The sequence below is a fragment of the Schistocerca nitens genome, chromosome 4 (assembly GCF_023898315.1).
Source record: "Schistocerca nitens isolate TAMUIC-IGC-003100 chromosome 4, iqSchNite1.1, whole genome shotgun sequence".
Classification (NCBI taxonomy): Eukaryota; Metazoa; Arthropoda; class Insecta; order Orthoptera; family Acrididae; genus Schistocerca; species Schistocerca nitens.
Genome location: NC_064617.1, coordinates 758,973,894 through 758,993,068, shown reverse-complemented (window position 1 = coordinate 758,993,068; position 19,175 = coordinate 758,973,894). Strand labels below are relative to the sequence as shown.

Sequence of the window (19,175 nt, the reverse complement as noted above, 5' to 3'; positions counted from 1 at the left end):
GAAATCCATGTGCAGCTCTCGTAAGCAACTTGCATTGGCAATACACTAACTGCGAACAGATCAGACCTCCCTGATATAATCAAATATTTCATGATGTTTCTGTTTGTTTATTTCATCTCCAGTGAGACAAATCCAATGAATTAACGAGTATATGATATTCATCACAATAAGTGCCACTTTTCCAGACCATACATGGCCCCAGCTTCTGATGTGAGCTTCTCCATATGTTACTGCTTGTTTCTTTAAAGTAAATCGATCACCTCTGCAAGCACCATTCATTTTCCGTAATGAGGATATTGTAATTTGATCAATAGACAGTATGGCGCTGCAATAAATGGAGGAACGTTACATGCCTGCTGATGGCTTCCGTATAAATCTTCCGTTATTGAGTAGCATGTGAGTTAGGCTCAGTTTACGAGAGCTTTAAAATACAAGCTCATTCTGTGATTAGCTTTGATATTATCATTTGAGTTACAGGAACAAACTTCGTTATCCGTAGGTGTCTACTGGAACCATATACTGTTTTGTTCTTTTCCTCGCAGTCGTATTAACAGTAAGCCTCTATTATGACACTTGCATTTATGCTTTATCGGCTTCTAATTAGAATGCTACTAAGCAATCAGAATCGCCCGAAACTTTGCAACGCTACCCGTCCGCAGAGTAAAACTATGAAAATGTCATTGAAGCTACTATTCCTACAGATCCAGCGCCCGAGAGGCCTCTCTCATACCCCGTACACAAATAATCCCAACCAACATATCAATTAAATTTAAGCAAATCAAGGCTTAGTTTGCAGTACCAATATAAAAGATTCGAGATCGGACATGGAAATAAGCTGTACTTGATTTCCGTTCACATTGTTTTTATCACGGTCAATTGTGGGTGCCCTTTCACTAACTCTTACCACACAATACCCTAAAACTAACACTATAATGTTTATTATATGGACACAAGGACATATATACATTGGTGAGCCAAAACGTTATAACCACTGCCCAGTGCGAGAGATGTGTATTGGTAGCGCTGAGGGCACTTCATGCAGTAAGAGAAGTATGTGAGTGGAGCAGAGACAAATGCGGAGTCATTCTAGTGACAATAAGCAGCGCAAAAGCGGAATTCTGCCGACTTAAGTGACTTTGACCAAAGGCATATTGTTATGCCTGGTAACATCACGGAAACGGCTAAGCTGGTCGGCTGTTGGCGTGCTACTGTCATGAGCATCTATGTAAAGTGGTTGCAGAATGCTGAAACCAAGAGTAGTCGTCAAGAAGTGGGACGTCCGTACCTTACCACAGAACTTAGGGGTCGGAGGCTTTCCAGCTCTCTAAACCAGGATAGGTGGCGATCTGTGGCAGGTCTGACGACAGAGTACAGTGCTGTCGTAGGCACAAGTGTTTTGAAGCACACTGTCCAGCGCACAGCGTTGAATGTTGTGTTCCGCATTGGAGGATCACTGGACAGGCCGTACTAATTGAAGGAACCATGCCAGATGTGACTATATTCTTAACGTCGACCTGTAGCCCCTTATGCTTGGTGTCTTCCCCAACAGCGATGGCATCTTCCAGCGGGATAACTTTCCGTGTCATAAGTCTAGAATCGAGCTGCAATGATTTGAGGAGCATGATTATGAAGTCACGTTGATGTTTTGGCCTCAAATTCAGCTTATGTGAATCCGATGAAATCCAACTGGGACGCTATAGCGCGCCAGCTCCGAGCCCACAAACCAACAGCCCGTAAATTACGAAGAGTGTGTGACCTGTCCGTAAGCATCTCGTACCACAAATCTCTGGAAACCTAAGTACGTGTCGAATCCATTGCACTCGCAGAATCACTGCAGAGTTGCGTTCCAGAGGTGTACCAATATGGTTTTAAGTAGGTGGTCATTGTTTTTGACTCATTACTGTAGTTGCAGTGAATGTGAAAAGGTGCCATTTTGTTGCCTCTTTCGCAGTCGGTTTTAACTATGAAATTCAGTCAAGTAGACAAATTTCTCGTGTGGAAAGTTGTATGTTGCCCTTTCACGAACTAGTCGTTCAGAAAAGCAGTTCATACATACTCTAACCGCACAGTATCCTAAAAACTAAAAATGTTGTATATTCAGAATACTGTAATTGTACTGCAGATAAAAATTAAAAAAACTAAAAAACTAAACAAAAGAGATTTTTTAATTAATATACTAATTTTTTTTAGAATTTCGAGTTCCACACTATCAAAGTGGGCGAAATTGCATTGAGGAACCGAAATTTGCGTCCTGCCACAATTCCCATGGGTATCGGGGATTAGGACATACATCCAATTCCCATACATATTTAGCAATTGCAAAGCATTGCCGTGTTAGTGATATACAGTGCGAACACTAATAAAACCGACAAACTGTAGAAACGGATTCCTGCCTGGGAATGGAGAAAACAGGCCTATAAACATGTGTCCGAAAATGCATCGCTGCGCAGTAGATGGCGCTGACGAATGACACTTCCTCTGACCACGTGTCATGTGTTCCTTGTGGCCGGCCGAAGTGGCCGTGCGGTTAAAGGCGCTGCAGTCTGGAACCGCAAGACCGCTACGGTCGCAGGTTCGAATCCTGCCTCGGGCATGGATGTGTGTGATGTCGTTAGGTTAGTTAGGTTTAACTAGTTCTAAGTTCTAGGGGACTAATGACCTCAGCAGTTGAGTCCCATAGTGCTCAGAGCCATTTGAACCATTTTTGTTCCTTGTGTGTTTCAAGCTGTGTGATTGATGCAATGTACTTTAAGCAGCAGAAAAGTCTGGTATGCATATCGGGAACGAGGCGAGATGGTGTCTGCGTACGACAAAGCAGATGAAAATGGTCGAAAGGTAGAACGGCTATAAGAAAACAAAATTTCAAGCCCTTTTCATGCCTTTGTGTGATCGTTTGTCTTATCGGACAGACGAACGTGCAGAGAGGTGGCAGACTTTGCGTACGCCAGATTTGGGGGACCGGGGGTCCACAAGGCATTAAGACGAACACTTGTACAAACTCGATGCAAGAGGCCCACCAACATGGTGTAAACCAAAGTACGATTATGCGTTTCCTACATGACAACCACTATTATCACTATCACCTGCAAGCATTGGAGGTCACTTTGAACATCTGTTTGAAGTTTGACATGGATGCGATGCAGCCCTGTACTGTGTTCCGGGACGATTTGTCGTTGCACGCACATCACCCATTTCCGGACACATCCCCATTGGACCTTTTTACCCTCCATTTCCAGTCAGGAGTCCGTCCCTGTAGTTTGGCGTTTTTATCATTGTTCACCTTGTATACATAGATATGTAAGGATAGATGTGTACAGATTTTCCTGAATCTTCACTACTCTCTACAGCTGCGGTGGTTGTTTACTTTCCAGCTTTCTCCGCCAGATACAGCTTCCTCTGTAGATGACTAGCTCGTAGGTTCCAGCATTGCCACCAAATGTCACTCCAAACGTCAATTAAATATGGGACCCATGACAATACAGATCTTAAACGTTCATCAGCACCATGATTATAGTTATTTGCGCAAATTTTCCTCGTAACTCAGTCTGTCTATTAGCGAAAACCGTACAAAATTCGCTTCTGTAGTTTCTGACATTAGCCTTCGCGTACAGACAGGAGAACACGGAGCGGGACGTTAATTTATAATATGTGTATACAAGGCCCGTTTTTGTATTTACTCAAGTAATTTAATTCATGGCTACGAAGGTATTAGCAAGGATAAAGTAAATATAAGCCTGTGATAGTGGTTGCTTATAATGCCAATCGCCTTAAAATCTGATTGCACTGAAATTGACGTACTTCTCAGTTTCCATATTGAGACGTAACACTCTATTGAAACCCATTTAAAACACGTATTTTTCGATCCAATTTGAAATAAACATTAATCACTCATGTAAACAAAAGGTGGATCTGTGCTTGTAGAATTATTGCAATGAAACTGGTTACTAAATAATAACTGTATTGAAATGTATAGGTCCTGTAATTGGTAGGAACATTTTCGGAACCATGTATCTTTCGCAGAGCAACTGTTGAAATATGTCATTAATTTTGAGGCAGCAGTTTTAATTGTAATTTTATTAAAAAACTTTTTTATAACAATACAGAGGATTGTTCGGAATTATATACAAAAGGGCAGCTATGTTGGCATTTGACGTCAGTGTCTTATGAGATTTTGTGCTAGAAGCATGTAATTGCTTAAGTAAGATGTACGTCAGTGTCTTATAAGATTTTGTGCAAGAAGCAATAATTGCTGTAAGCATGTCAGTATTTTTGAGTTTTGTCAATGTAACATAATAATTATGACCTCATATAGAATAAACGTTCTGAAACATAATGTTAGTATTGGTCATTCTTGATGTAAAACCTAAGTTACAGTGGACAAGAAGGAACACAGTGCCTGTGGCAGCAGCAGATAAAAAGCAGTTGGATTAGCACACCCTACAAAATTATAAGAATTTTAATAATAATTTCACAATATTAAGACACATTGCTAAGAATAAAAATATTCTGGTTCTTACGATGAGCGCAGAATCTAATATAAAATATAAAAAGGCTGAACAACTGTATGGAACCTCCAGATGTTAGGGGATGCTAAATTCAGGGTGCGGAGTTGAATAACGGTGATGGAAAATGAAAACACCATTTGACGGTTCCAGATCTTGAATGAACAATGCATACTAAACTTGTTTGCAAATAGCCGGATGTAACCCCGTATGGTACTGTCGCTTATGATCATTGTGGTGGGCCATTTATTATGGTTTGAGACGGCATAATGTTGCATAACTCCAAATACGTGAACAGGGTACTCTCTCTTGTCAACTTTTTTGTGACACTGTACTGCTGTGCCATGTGCGTCTTTCCAGAGGTACATGAGGTCCAGAGTTTATTTTTACGGATAACAATGTCCAGTCGCATCAAGCAGTACAGGTGGAGCAGCTGCTGGAATGAAAATATGTTCGGCGAATGGGCTGGCCTGCCTTCCCTCCCCCCACTTAAATCCCATCGAACACGTGTGAGATACGTTGTGGAGACGTATTTTAGCACGTTCAGATGTACCAACGATCAATTGGCAAATGTAAACCACCGTGTGGGTGGAATGGAACTCCCTACGTCAAGAATTCCTTACCAACCTTGTGGCCCGCATGGAAGCACGTTGCAAAGTATGCAGTGCCATCCATGGTGATCAAACACCCAATTAAGAACCACGTACTGCCTTTTATAAAATTCAGGGGACCATCACGAGTCATGATGGCTTGTGTGTAATTATCGTCTTTGAACAAAAGTGTCATTTCTGTTCGTCTCACTCTACGTTTGTTTGAGTTACTTTTTATACCGTACTGTAACAGTTACTATTATAAACGGTCGGAGTTTCGTCAAGCTACATGTATCAACAAAAGTTTTCCATCATCCCTTTATTTCGAAATTAATGGCACAGGAAACAAATATTGCAATGTGTCCAGATCATTAAATAAAAAATTTAAGAAAAGTTTCTGTGACAAAAAATAGTTCTATTCTCACGTGGGGAGAGGGATTCACAGTAATCCTGAGCAACGTCAATACGTGGTGATCGTCCATTTGCTCGGATGCAGATTGAATCCATTTTGGCATACCATCGATGAGATTGTCAAGCCAGCTCTGAACGAAATTGTCTCAGATTTCAATGGTGATACTGCGTAAGTTACCATAAAGTACGTGGTACTTGTGGACGTCAAGAGGAGCTCGCTTCAACCGATCCCACACATGTTCGATTGGGTTCTTGTCTGTGTACCAGGTAGGCCACTCCATTCTCGTGACTTCAGCTCGTTCAAGGTACATGTTCACGAGTACAACATGATGAGCATGCAAGTTATCATCCATGAAGATGAAACTGTCATCAAAATGTAGGCAATATGGTCCCTCTATTGGTTGCAGAATCTAATACCTGTACCATAGAGCAGTGAGATTTCTGCCAACCACCACGGGAGGTATACGGTGGTCACATGTAATGTCACACCATCACTTTGTTGCACTTGTGGGACACAGTGTTGGAGGATTTCGATACTAGTTGGTTGTCTGCAGACACGTTATCTGCGACTATCGGGTTACAAACAGATCCAACTTTTGTCCGTTAACAATGCCCGACGTCAGTCCTGGAGCGTCAGTTCTGAATTATTTATTGAGCGTCTCTAACGGAGTCCATGGTGTTGTGGAGCACGATATGGTGCCCGCCGATGGTCGTCGGGAATGGAGATTCGCGTCATTCAATCGTCTCCTAATAGACTGAAGCGATGGTAGACGTCTTGTAGTCTCTTCGAACGCCGAATTCAATTCTGGAGCACTGAGCCCAATGTTGATTTCATTCAAACGTCCTACATATTGACATCCTGTGCATCTATGAAACGTGGACGGCCTATGTGTTGTAAATCCTCCACACTGTCTGTTGGAATTGACTACATGTCCATACCGCGTCACTTTAACTTCGGTGCACAAGTCGAGCAAGTTCCCTAGTTGACAATCCTTCTGTGAGTGACGTGATGATTCAGATCCGCTCACTGAACGGGACTGTCGGTCGAGGCATAATGGATGTTCGCTCTGAAGTTCCACAGACGTCTCTAACGCTTTACTTTCAACTTAACTGCTCCAGTACATTAGAGTATGGCCTTCTACCTGTACGTTGGTTGTTTGGCTGGTTGACTTGGGGGAGGGGACCATACAACGAGGTGAACGGTTCCATCGGATTAGGGAACGATGGGGAAGGAAGTGGGCAGTGCCCTTCCAAAGGAAGCATTTAGGGAAATCACAGAAAATCTAAATCAGGATGGCCGGAAGCGGGTTTGAACTGACACACTCCACAATGCGAGTCCACTAATGACTGCGCTACTTCGCTCGGTCTATCTGTACTCAGCGTTCATGGTAGCTATGTGTACGTTTAAATAGAACGTCGGGGGTGTGGGGGGGGGGGGGGGCGGAACCTTCCGACAGGTACAGTAATGGGCACAATAGTAACGCGCCTGCATGACGTATCGGGGTGATGCAAGACTTCTGTAGGTGTGTAGGCAGTGACTCATCATGGGAAAGTTAGTTCCGGCTTTACGGCTTGGACACAAGTTATAAAAGTTTTGGGATACTTCGTAATATCCCGTCGGACCTCCTTTTGCATGGCCTCGTGCAGTATCCTAGAATGAAGTGCTCGGGTTAAAGAGGGTGCAAGGCAAGGATGTAGTCTTTCGCCCCTATTGTTCAATCTGTACATCGAAGAAGCAATTATGGAAATAAAAGGAAGATTCAGGAGTGGGAATAAAATTCAAGGTGAAAGGATATCAAAACTACGATTCGTTGATGACACTGCTATCGTGAGTAAAAGTGAAAAAGAATTACATGATCTGCTAAATGGAGTGACAGTCTAATGATTAGAGAATACTGACAGAGTAACTCGAAGAAAGACGAACGTAATGAGAAGTAGCAGAAATGAGAACAACGAGAAATTTAACATCAGGATTGATGGTCACGAAGTAGACGAAGTTAAGGAATTCTGTTACCTAGGCATTAAAATAACTAATGGCGGCTGGAGCAAGAAGTTCATGAAAAGCAGACTAGCACTGGCAAAAAAGGGCATTCCTGGCCATGAGAAGTCTGCTTGTATCAAACACAGGCCTTAATCTGAGGAAGAATTTTCTGAGAATGTACGTTAGGAGCACAGCGTTGTATGGTAGTCAAACATGGACTGTGGGAAAACCGGAACAGCAGAGAATGGGAGCATTTGAAATGTGGTGCTGCAGAGGAATGTTGAAAATTAGGTGGACTAACAAAATGAGGAGGTTCTGCGCAGAACAAACAATGACAAGGAGAAGGGACAGGGCGATAGGATATCTGTTAAGATATGAGGGAATGACGTCCATGGCACTAGAGGTGGCTGTAGAGGACAAAAACTGTGGAGGAAGACAGCAAATAATTGAGGACGTAAGCTGAGTGCTAATCTGAAATGAAGAGGTTGACCAAGGAAGGAAATTCGTGGCAGGCTGAATCAAACCAGTCAGAAGAGTGATAACTTAGAAAATAAAGTACAGCATCTCGACGTGGCATGTACCCAGCAAGTCGTTAGAGGCTCCTGGAGACAAAGTGAGCCGTACTGCCCTCCATAATTATGAAAGGGTTGTGGTAGAGAACATTGTGCACGAATTGACCTCTTAATTATGTCCCGTAGACGTTCGATAGAATTCATGTTGCGCGATCTGGTTAGTCAAATAAAACGTTAGAATTCTTGAGAATGTTTTTTAAGCCAACACGAACAATTGTGCACCTGTGAGGTGGCGCATTGCCATCAATTGAAATTGTTTGGGGACGTGAAACACATGAAGACCGAGCATGATCATTTGCAGTAAATGGGTTTAATAGGACCATATGATCCAGTCGATTGTTTGTAAACCCATCCGATACCATTGTGGATGCACTACCAGCTTGCTCAGTGCCTTGTTGACAACTTGGATCCATGTCTTCGTGAGGTCTGCACCACACTCGAACCCTACCATCAACACTTTCCAACTGACATCGGGATTCATCCGATCAGGCCACGGTTTTCCAGTCGTCAGAGGTCCAATCGATACGGTCACGAGCCTACGAGAGGCGCTCCTGGCGATGTCGTGCTGTTAGCAAAAGCACTTGCATGGTCGTCTTCTGCCGTAGCCCATTAATCCCAAATAGCGCCGCTCTGTCCTAATGGATACGTTCCTCGTGCGTCCCACATTGATTTCTACTCTAATTTCAGGCAGTGTTGCATGTCTGTTAGCACTGGCCACTCCGCGCAAACGCCGCAGCTCTCGGTCCTCAGATGATGGGCGTCGGCCACTACGTTGTCCGTGGCGGGAGCTAATGCATGAAATTTGGTGTTCTCGGCACACTCTTGACGCTGTGGATCTCTGAATATTGAATTCACTAATGAATTTCGAAATGGAATGTCCCGTGAATGTAGCTCCAAGTACCATTCCGCGTTGAAAGCCTGTTAATTTCTATCGTGCGGCTATAATCGAATGGTTCAAATGGGTCTAAGCACTACGGGACTTAACATCTGACACACTGGACTCGCATTCGGGAGGACGACGGTTCACTCCCGCGTCCGGCCATCCTGATTTAGGTTTTCCGTGATTTCCCTAAATCGCTCCAGGCAAATGCCGGGATGGTTCCTTTGAAAGGGCACGGCCGACTACATTCCCCGTCCTTCCCTAATCCGTTCAGACCGATGACCTCACAGTCTGGTCTCCTCCTCCACAAGAACCTCAACTTAACATCTGACATCATCAGTCCCCTAGACTTAGAACTTCTTAAACCTAACTAACTTAAGGACATCACACACATCGATGCTCGAGGCAGGATTCGAACCTGCGACCGTAGTAGCAGCGCGGCTCCGGACTGAAGCGCCTAGAACCGCTAGGCCACACCGGCCGGCTGGCTATAATCACATCGGAGAACCTTTCACGTGAATCACCTAAGTCCAAATGACAGTTACGTCAGTGTACTGCTCTTTTATACCTCCTGTATGCGATACAACAGCCATCTGTATATGGGCAGATCCGTATCCCGTGACGTTTGGCACCTCAGTGTGTATGATAAGAGGTACCGACGTGGGTGTTACGTTAGCGCTGGGCGGGCTGAAAGGACATGAGGGCAGAGAGCGCGACAGGTGTCAGCGGCGCCAGCGGCCGCGCTCTTGGCGGGCTGGCAGAGCCGCGGCGGGCTCGTCCAGCGCTGCCAGAAGCGATCGATTGCCGCTTTAATTGCTTCCTGGCGGCCGGCAGCTCCCCTCGCTTGTCCGCCATTCGGACAGGACGCGGCGACACGGGACGCCTCGACACGTGCCGTGCAGCCGACAATCCCGGTGGCGCTGTCGGCTCCTGTGAGATGCGTTGGGCGCGTCGCCGCTGTCTCGTGCGGTGAGCCACAGGGAAAATACATTCCTACTGACATCTGTGGAGGTTGTTAAAATTCAAGGTGAAAACTTCGGTTGTCATTTATATTGGACACTTCGCTACTAGTGTCAGCCAATGATGATTATCAATTTAAGCAGGCGCAACCGTTTATGCTAGATAAGCTTGATAATGAAACTTCCAGGCAGATTAAAACTGTCTGCCGGACCGAGACTCGAACTCGGGACCTTTGCCTTTCGCGGGCAAGTGCTCTACCAACTGAGCTACCCAAGCACAACTCACGCCCCGTCCTCACAGCTTCACTTCTGCCAGTACCTCGTCTCCTACCTTCCAAACTTTAAAGAAGCTCTCCTGCTCTGTAAAGTTTGGAAGGTAGGAGACGAGGTACTGACAGAAGTGAAGCTGTGAGGACGGGGCGTGAGTCGTGCTTGGGTAGCTAAGTTGGTGGAGCACTTACCCGCGAAAGGCAAAGGTCCCGAGTTCGAGTCCCGGTCCGGCAGACAGTTTTAATCTGCCAGGAAGTTTGATATCAGCGGACACTCCGCTGCAGAGTGAAAATATCATTATGGAAAGCTTGATAATGGTCATTGACCGAAATTAGAAGCGAAATTTGCAAAATAAATGACAGCTGCAGGTTTCACCATGAATTTTAACAATTATTTGGCGGGTGACTATCGCCACCTGCAAACATACGGATGTCTGTGGAGGTATCTTACAGCTGGCGTTACTGTGGTGTAGGATGGGGCTTTGTGAATAATGGGGCTATGTGGATATAAATAAGCATATATTTTATTACACAGCCCCTGAACACAGCTCGGACGCCATTAAGTTACAAGAACATTGCTAGACACGTCGAGCACGAGCGGCAAGAATCTTTAGCGTGACTCAGGTGACGAAAAGTAATGAGACAGCGTTATGCACATATACGTATAGCGCTAGTACCGCGTGTACGAGGTATAAAAAGACAATGCACTGTCGGAGCTTTGTTTTGCACTCATGTGACCCATGTGAAAAGGATTCGACGTGATTATAGCCGCACTACGAGAATCGACACGCTTTGAACACGGAATAATAGTTGGAGCTAGAGGCATTCAGTTTGGGAAAAGTTTAGGAACTTGAGTATTCCGAAATCCACAGTATCAAGAGTCTGACAAGAATTTCAGGGATAATTTCTCAACACAGGCAGCAGACTGGCCGGCAGTCTTTACTTGACGACCGCGAGCAGCGGCGTTTGCGTAGCGGTGTCAGTGCTGACAGACAAGAAACACTGCGTGAAACAGCAGCAGAAATCATTGTAGGGCAATGCAACGAACGTTTCCGTTAGGACAGTGAAGCGAAATTTGACGTTAATGGGCGATGGCAGAAAAAGACCGACGCGGGTGTGGGTGTCTTTGGTAACAGCACGACATCGCCTGCAGCGCTTCTCCTGCGTTCGGCAACATATCGATAGAGCTCTAGACGACTGAAAACCCCAGCCTGCACGGATGAGTACCGATTTCAGCTGGTATGAGCTGATGGTAGGGTTCGAGTGTGAAGCAGACGACACAACACCATGGTCCAAAGTTGTCAGTCTGACACTGTGCAAGCCGGTGGTGGCTGTGTTTATATGTAATCGACTGGGTCATCCGGTCCTACTGAACCCATCATTGACTGGAAATGTCTATGTTCGGCTGCTTGGAGACGATCTCCAGCCGACAACGTTGGAATTTTTATGGATGACGATGCTCTATGTCACTGGGTCACATTTGTTCCCTATTGGTTTGAAGAACATTCTGGACAATTCGGGTGAATGATTTGGCTATCCAGATCGGCCGACATCAATACCATCGAACATTTATGGGACATAATCGAGAGGTTCTGTACCGGTAACACTTTAACATTTATAAGCGGCCATGCAGGCAACTTGCCTCAGTATGTCTGCAGGAGTCTTCCAATGTCTTGTTGAGTCCCTGCCACGTCGAGTTGTTGCACTACTCCGGGCAAAACGGGGTCCGACGCGATATTAGGTGGTGTGCCATGATTTTTGTCACCTTAATGCATTTATCCCAGACGAATTCATCCAGAAGGGGATAATAGACGTACTACAGTGTTGCTTACATTTATCAGCCAAGCAATATTAAATCTTTTTAAAATCAGACCATTGTTGAAATACATGAGTCATAAAATCTTGCTGTTACCAGTACTCTAGGAGTCAAGAGGTCGGTCAACACAACAATTAGCTACAAAAAATGGTTCAAATGGCTCTGAGCACTATGGGACTCAACTTCTGAGGTCATCAGTCCCCTAGAACTTAGAACTACTTAAACCTAACTAATCTAAGGACATCACACACATCCATGCCCGAGGCAGGATTCGAACCTGCGACTGCAACAGTCGCGCGGTTCCAGACTGTAGCGCCTAGAACCGCTCGGTCACTCCGGCCGGCAATTAGCCACATCTGGTGTAATATTGAGCAAAAAAATGGTAAGGGAATGGAGCTACGTGAATTAGTCTTCGTGGGGCTTTCTGAATCGAATTCGAAAAGTAAGGTTCGATGGTGCTTGAAATCGAAGTCATGGTGAAAATCCATTGCACCTTTGCACAGATGTGTTTGGCAGTGTCTCTATTACGCCCGTCGACTGCATCACGTCGCTCTTTTCAGTTCGGAGTAGACACTGATCTCGTAAATCTGCTTAAAAAATAATGTCACCTGCCCAGTATGAAGGACTGGAGGGAAATTTCGCCTGATGCCATGCAGCTCGCATTTGCTTCTTCATGACACAGTGCAGGGTAAATGAAGATCCTTCTGCAACGTTTTCGAAGGGACGTGTTTGATCGCTCACAGTACAGCCAGTAATTGGCTCTCCAGTGAATTTTATCTATGCTCAGATGAACCTCTGGCTACGAAGACAGCATTTTCGCAAAGATAACGAGCTGTAATCCAGTGTAGAAAATTGGCGGAAAGCACACACGGCTGCTTTCTATGACGAGGGTATCCAATCAGAAAGATGAACATACAAAAGGGTATTTTAAAGTTGGTACAATGCTACGACGAGTGTCTAATTCAGAGCAACAAATATGTAGAGAAGACCAGGAACGTGTAGCTACCTGTTGCAAAGAAAACACTTTTGATTTTCAAGGTGGTTTCCATTTCGTGACCGATCGGACCTTACTCTCCGAATAGACCCTGTATTACTTCTTCTTCATTACCGTATTCATATACACTAATCCAACACAATAATACCTCAGTCTCCATTACAAAGTTTCTTTTCGGTAAAATTTTCGACGTTTCGTTGCGTTACTAAAGAATCAGAAATAAACACAGGCCCTGCAGCTCCTCGTAATATTCCAATAAAATCGGAAAGTCAGACATCAGCAGCAACATCTTCATCATTTTCTTGTATTTTCTCAACTCCAATGAAAACCACCGGTACCACAGACGAAAGTTGAAGCTGCCGTCTTATTTCACCAGTACATCTGAATATTACAAGAGGGAAGGAAAATTGCATTTAGAAAATTCCCAAAGAATGCACTTGACATTCAGCACAAATCTGCACATCCAAAAGAGAATTCATCTTCATTATCACCTGAAGCCGAGTCAGAGGAAGAATACGTACCTTGTGGTTTCTGCAACATCATCACGACCATAGATCTGTAAAGAAAAAGGAATCCATCAGGTGGTGTGGTTTAACGAAATTTGTGTGGGGACTGCTTGTTGCAAACAATTCCGCTGTGAGCAATGCATGTAGCAGCTACTGGTGCAGCCAGTAAATGTAATCATCCGTATTGTGGATAACTGTATGAAAGTTTACCATAATTAAGGTAGCTGTATTTACGACCTGCTCCATAAATTTTTAACCTTTCTGTTGTTTTAAGATTTAAATTTTACTATTTACAATGATGCAGAATACACCTTGAAGCAATGTAACTTTATCATACAAAGAGTAAAACAGTGATCTATTCACAGTTAAAATTTAACATACGTAAACAAATATTTACTACCCCTTTTATGCCAAAAATTTGTAATGATTAGCCAACTTACGCTCACAGGGCAAAAAATGAGGGCATGCTGAAAAGTAATTCCTCCTAAATTTTTATATAAAAATTCTTAAAGCTTTTTAAATAAAACAAACGTTATTAACAGTGCACATCTTTATCCTTCTTGTCTACATATTTTCGTCCCTCTGACACTAGAGGGCTCCGAATAGTAGTCTGTGACATGGCGGTGTGTAACGTAACGACGTCGGTGCGTGAGAGGCAGCTCGCTGTAACCGAGCTTCGAACTGGAAGAGTTCGTACACACAATGAAGACCCTGCCCTTCAGCATGACAATGCTAGACCAAACACGAGGGCTACGACATCTACAAGAATCTGACGTTTTGGATTCACTGTAATCAATGATCCTCCACGCAGTCCCGACTTGGCCCCACCCAATTTTTATTTGTGGCCAGGAGTTAAGGAACACCTTCAAGGCCTTCACTTTGATAGTCATGAAGCCGGGAAGCAGAGGTAAGGTAGTGTCTCCGTCAACATAGTCAAACAATTGACACTCATAGTATCAACAAAATGGTTTCTCGTGGGAGAAATGTGTTCGTCACCAAGGTGATTATATTGAGAAATAAACATGTAGACATGAAGAAAAAAGAGACGTACAATGTTAATAATGTTTATTTTATTTAAAACGCTTGAAGAGTTTTCACATAAAAAATTCCGATTCATTACTTTTCAGCACGCCCACTTATAAGTCGCACTGGTTTCTCTGGGGTGCTGTAGAGCAGTGGTTCCCAACTTGGGGTAGTTACCTCCTGAGGGCTGTAAACAAATGTATTCATTTCTTGTTCGGTCAGAAAACCGAATTATTTTTAAAAGAGCACTGTTTCGTAAGAAAGTAATAGAGATTCGTAATTTAATAAAAATTACACTTGTTTAATTACTAGCGTTCTTAAGAAGGGTCGTAGAACATACGCACAAAACTATAGGCCTACATCTCTTATATCAATCTCTTTTAGAATTTTTGAAGATACCTTACGCTCGCGAATTGTGACATTTCTGGAGACCGAAAATCTACTTCGTAGGCATCAACATGGGTTCATAAAACAACGATAGTGTGAAAGCCAGCTCGATCTGTTCGTCCTTGAGACCTAGAAATTAGTAGATACCAGTGTCCAGGTAGATGCCGTGTTGCTTGTCTTCCGTGGGGCCTTCGATAAAGTTCCATTCTGCTGCCTAATAAGCAAAATACTAGCGTACGGAATATTAGAACAAATGTGTCATTGGACTGAAGAGGTTCTAGGAAACAGAACACAACATGTCATTTTCAACGGCGAGAAGTCTTCAGGTGTAAAAGTGACTTCGGACGCGCCACAAGGGAGTGTTATGGTAACTTCACTTTCCACAATATATAAAAATGATGCAGTATATAATGTCAGAAGTTCCATGAGGCTTTTCGGGTGATGGTCTTGTATAGACAGATTTTGCAACAATAGAAAATTGTAGCGAAATGTAGCAAGACCTGCACAGATTCGACACTTGGTGCAGGGAGAAGGAATTGACCTTCAGCATAAACAAGTGTAACGTACTGCTTATACATCGACAAAGAGACAGTTTGATGTATGATTACACAATTGCAGACCAATCACTAGAAGCACTTACTACAATCAAATATCTTACAGTATGTGTACAGAGCGATTTGAAGTGGAACGACCATATGGAATTAATCATGGGTAAGGTAGATGACAGACTGAAAATAATTAGAAGAATATTCAGGTAAAGAAGTCTATCAACAAAGGAATTGGTTTACAAAACACACGTTGGAACCAATACTCGAATAAAATGGGGTAAATAGAGGAGATCGAAAGAATGGCAGCACGTTTAGTGACAGGTTCATTCAATAAGCGCGAAAGATTCTCTGTTCGGCTCACAGTTTCAATCTGTCAGGAAGTTTCATATCAGGGCACACTCCGCTGCAGAGTGAAAATTTAATTCTGGAAAGGTAAATATATTGCGTACATTTTAACTTCATTTTAAATGTGTGTGCAGCATGGGGACTAAGGAAGTGTCTCTAGGAAGAAGAATGATAAGTGTCTCTCCTCGCTGTGGATTGTTAGCTTTCTTTTCTAAGAAAGATTTGCAGGTACGACCTCCAAATCATTGAAAATTGCTTCACCATTCTATAATTAAAGGTTGTTATAAATATGTAGACCTATTGTCTGATTGACTCATTAGTTCGTAGCTTAATGAAACTCTTACGGAACTTACATAGCATATATCCTTCGCCGCAGTAAAAGTGTTATAAAAGTTTATTTTCATTGTAAAGTTCAGCTGGGGTCTTACGCTGATGAATTCGGCGGAGGATAATATGACTGCACTCAGGGTCAATGGTCTCAATGCCATAGATAGCTTAGAGCTATTACTAGGTGAATGACTCATGAGCTTGAAGTGATGTGCTTTTTCCAATCAGTTATATGAAATCAGCGAAGTCAAATGGGTCAATGTGGAGACCTGGCCCGCATGTCGTGGTCGTGCGGTAGCGTTCTCGCTTCCCACGCCCGGGTTCCCGGGTTCGATTCCCGGCGGGGTCAGGGATTTTCTCTGCCTCGTGATGGCTAGGTGTTGTGTGCTGTCCTTAGGTTAGTTAGGTTTAAGTAGTTCTAAGTTCTAGGGGACTGATGACCATAGATGTTAAGTCCCATAGTGCTCAGAGCCATTTGAACCATTTTTTGTGGAGACCTGCTCTCAAGCTCATTGTCTGATGTATTAGGACGGTGCATAAGTTCGTAGCGTTTTTGTTTTGCATGTTAGTATTCCGGTTGCTATGGGGTTATTTACCGATTGTAATTTTTTACTTGTAGTTCACTGCTGCTACTTGACTTAACTCACTGTCATTTTGTCATTTGGAAACATTAAGTAGAACTGTGGACACTAGAAAATGGAATGCCAAACTTCGAAATTTGTCGACATCCAGTCCTGTGTAAGTTCAGTAGAGTGGTGACAGCAGCGGAGGTAGCCAGAAACATTTGCGCTGTCCTTGGTGATAATGCCATTGCACAAAATACGTCGAGAAATCTCCATTGTTCCCCCAGTACAATCTCATCGAACTTTATACGCTAACACAGCTATCACTGCAATCTCCGAGAGCCCATGGATAACTGAAACGCTTTCTCCGAGACCCCAAAGCTATCTGGCTTCTCGCCAGCGAAAAAGTCGGCTCCATGTCCGCGTTTTCTGCAACCCTAACCGGCCAGCTCCCAATTGTTTCTATGCGTGACTGTGTAAACCTCTCAGATCGTGAGCAGAGCAGGCAGGAATACATCCTTTTGGCGCTCTTATGCAGAGAGAAAGCTACCATATGCTCCGAGAAGTTTCTCTCGAGAAATCCAAAGACCCAATGAAACGCCTCACTTAAAAATTTAATAAAAATTACACTTGTTTAATTACTAGCGTTCAGGAAGACCTTCGGGATCTGATGAAGATCGTTCAAAAGCATTTCTACACGATGAAACACGTCAGTGTCCTCCAGAACTGACAGATGTGATGAACTGTGATCAGACCCCCATCGTGCGACACTTTCATGCTGTGGGAGATGTTCAAAAATCAGGTGTATGGGTACCGCATGCTCTAAGCCAAATTCACAAAAATGAGTGGGTGGCCACATGTGCATTTGTGCTTGTCGATTGGTTTCATGAAAAACATCGACAATTCCTATCCTGTATCGCTACTGACGACGAGAAATGGCGTCTTTATGCTAACATAAGGAAAGGAAAGGAAAGGAAACGAAAGGAAAGAAATGGTAGAGCCCAACACTACAAAGTCCTACGCGCATCCACAAAACATTACATTGTGCATCTGGTGGAACAACGAGAGTGTGGTGTACTGCGAACTGCTTCCCCGAGGTTTCACCATCACAGATGACATTTATTGTCCACAACTGAGACGTCTTGCATACGCAGTCCAAGGACAACGACCATAAATACTGCGTGAAGTGATGCAACTCCACGATAACGCCTGCTCGCATTCTGCTAGACTGACGAAAAACTCTGTACAGAAGTTGGGTTGGTAAGTCATTCCACACCTACATTCCACACCTACCTTATTCACCTGATGTTGCGTCCTCAGATTTTTATCTTTCCCGCCATCTATCGAACAACATTCAAGGACTTTCCTTTCCGGATGAAAAGCGCTTCGAAAATGGCTCTACAAGGTCTTCGTCTCAGAACCACACAATTTCTACAGTCGCGATAACGAAAAGTTGTTCCACCGTTGTTAGACTGTTCTAAATCGTGAAGGAGAGTATATTACTGATGAATAAAGTCTCTATTACGTGTATCTGTTGTGTTTATTAAACTTATGAAGAAACTATACAAACTTAGCTGTCAACATAATATCAACACGTATTGTCCAACATGTCTAGATGGTTGATGTACCAATCGCATTCATGTAACACGACGTAATAACAGTGATCGTAAAAATACGAATCCAACAGGAATCACATACCAGTGTCATTCGTTGCCAGGGACCGCGAAATTCAAACCAGGATTGGGGTGCTGCCGTCAGTGAATGGAGGTCCATCAGAAACAGCTTCCGAGCGAAAATTTCAAAGGGAGCTACGTGTAATGGATATTTGCAGCTCATCACTGATCAAGATTTGTGACTTAGTAACAGCTGATTGTTCCTTTACTACAAGAACTTCTCTCACCAGATATCCCACCTTTCTCAGTTTTCAACTGATCATCAACAATAAGTGCAGTGACCATACCGGGCTCTGTACGAAATGAATCATTTAAGCCCCTAATTTAAGAGAACACAATAACTCTGCGATGGTAAAGCCGAGCATCATGGAAACGACTATGCGATCACTGCATGTAATTTGTACCTTTGTGATTTATACTACCGACTATGATGATATTGTGACTCGGAAACTGCTAGCTTAGAAAGGAGAATTGTAAGCTATGATATTTATTGACATTCTGTAGAATAACTGACATTGGAATGAACTATAGAATTGCAGGAAGTTATTGCACGTTATTGTCCCATACGAATTCGTAGCAGAGTCAAATCCGAGGGGAAGACAGGTCAGCGTGTAACGGACCCTGTGTCATAAGGTAATGGATGCTGTATTCGAGCGATATGTTAGCCATGCAAGCATGATGCGTGTTCAGTTAAAACAATTATAGAAATTGACAGAAATTGACTGAGAGCACTCATACTTTAGCAGAAAATTTTAAATAATAACAGCTTGACTGCTCTTGTAAATTATTTATCGACCGGTTTCGTAGAGTAGAAGTCACATCATCAGGT

General features: G+C 43.5%; 1 protein-coding gene and 1 non-coding gene across 2 annotated transcripts in view; one reads left to right on the top strand and one right to left on the bottom strand.

The window, feature by feature from the left end:
- LOC126251850 (dopamine receptor 1) overlaps positions 1-19,175 on the top strand; it is a 667,357-nt gene that overhangs the window by 186,959 nt on the left and 461,223 nt on the right. The window lies entirely within an intron of this gene.
- Positions 10,099-10,173, bottom strand: Trnas-cga (transfer RNA serine (anticodon CGA)). Its single transcript has one exon. It is a non-coding gene; the product is annotated as a tRNA-Ser (tRNA).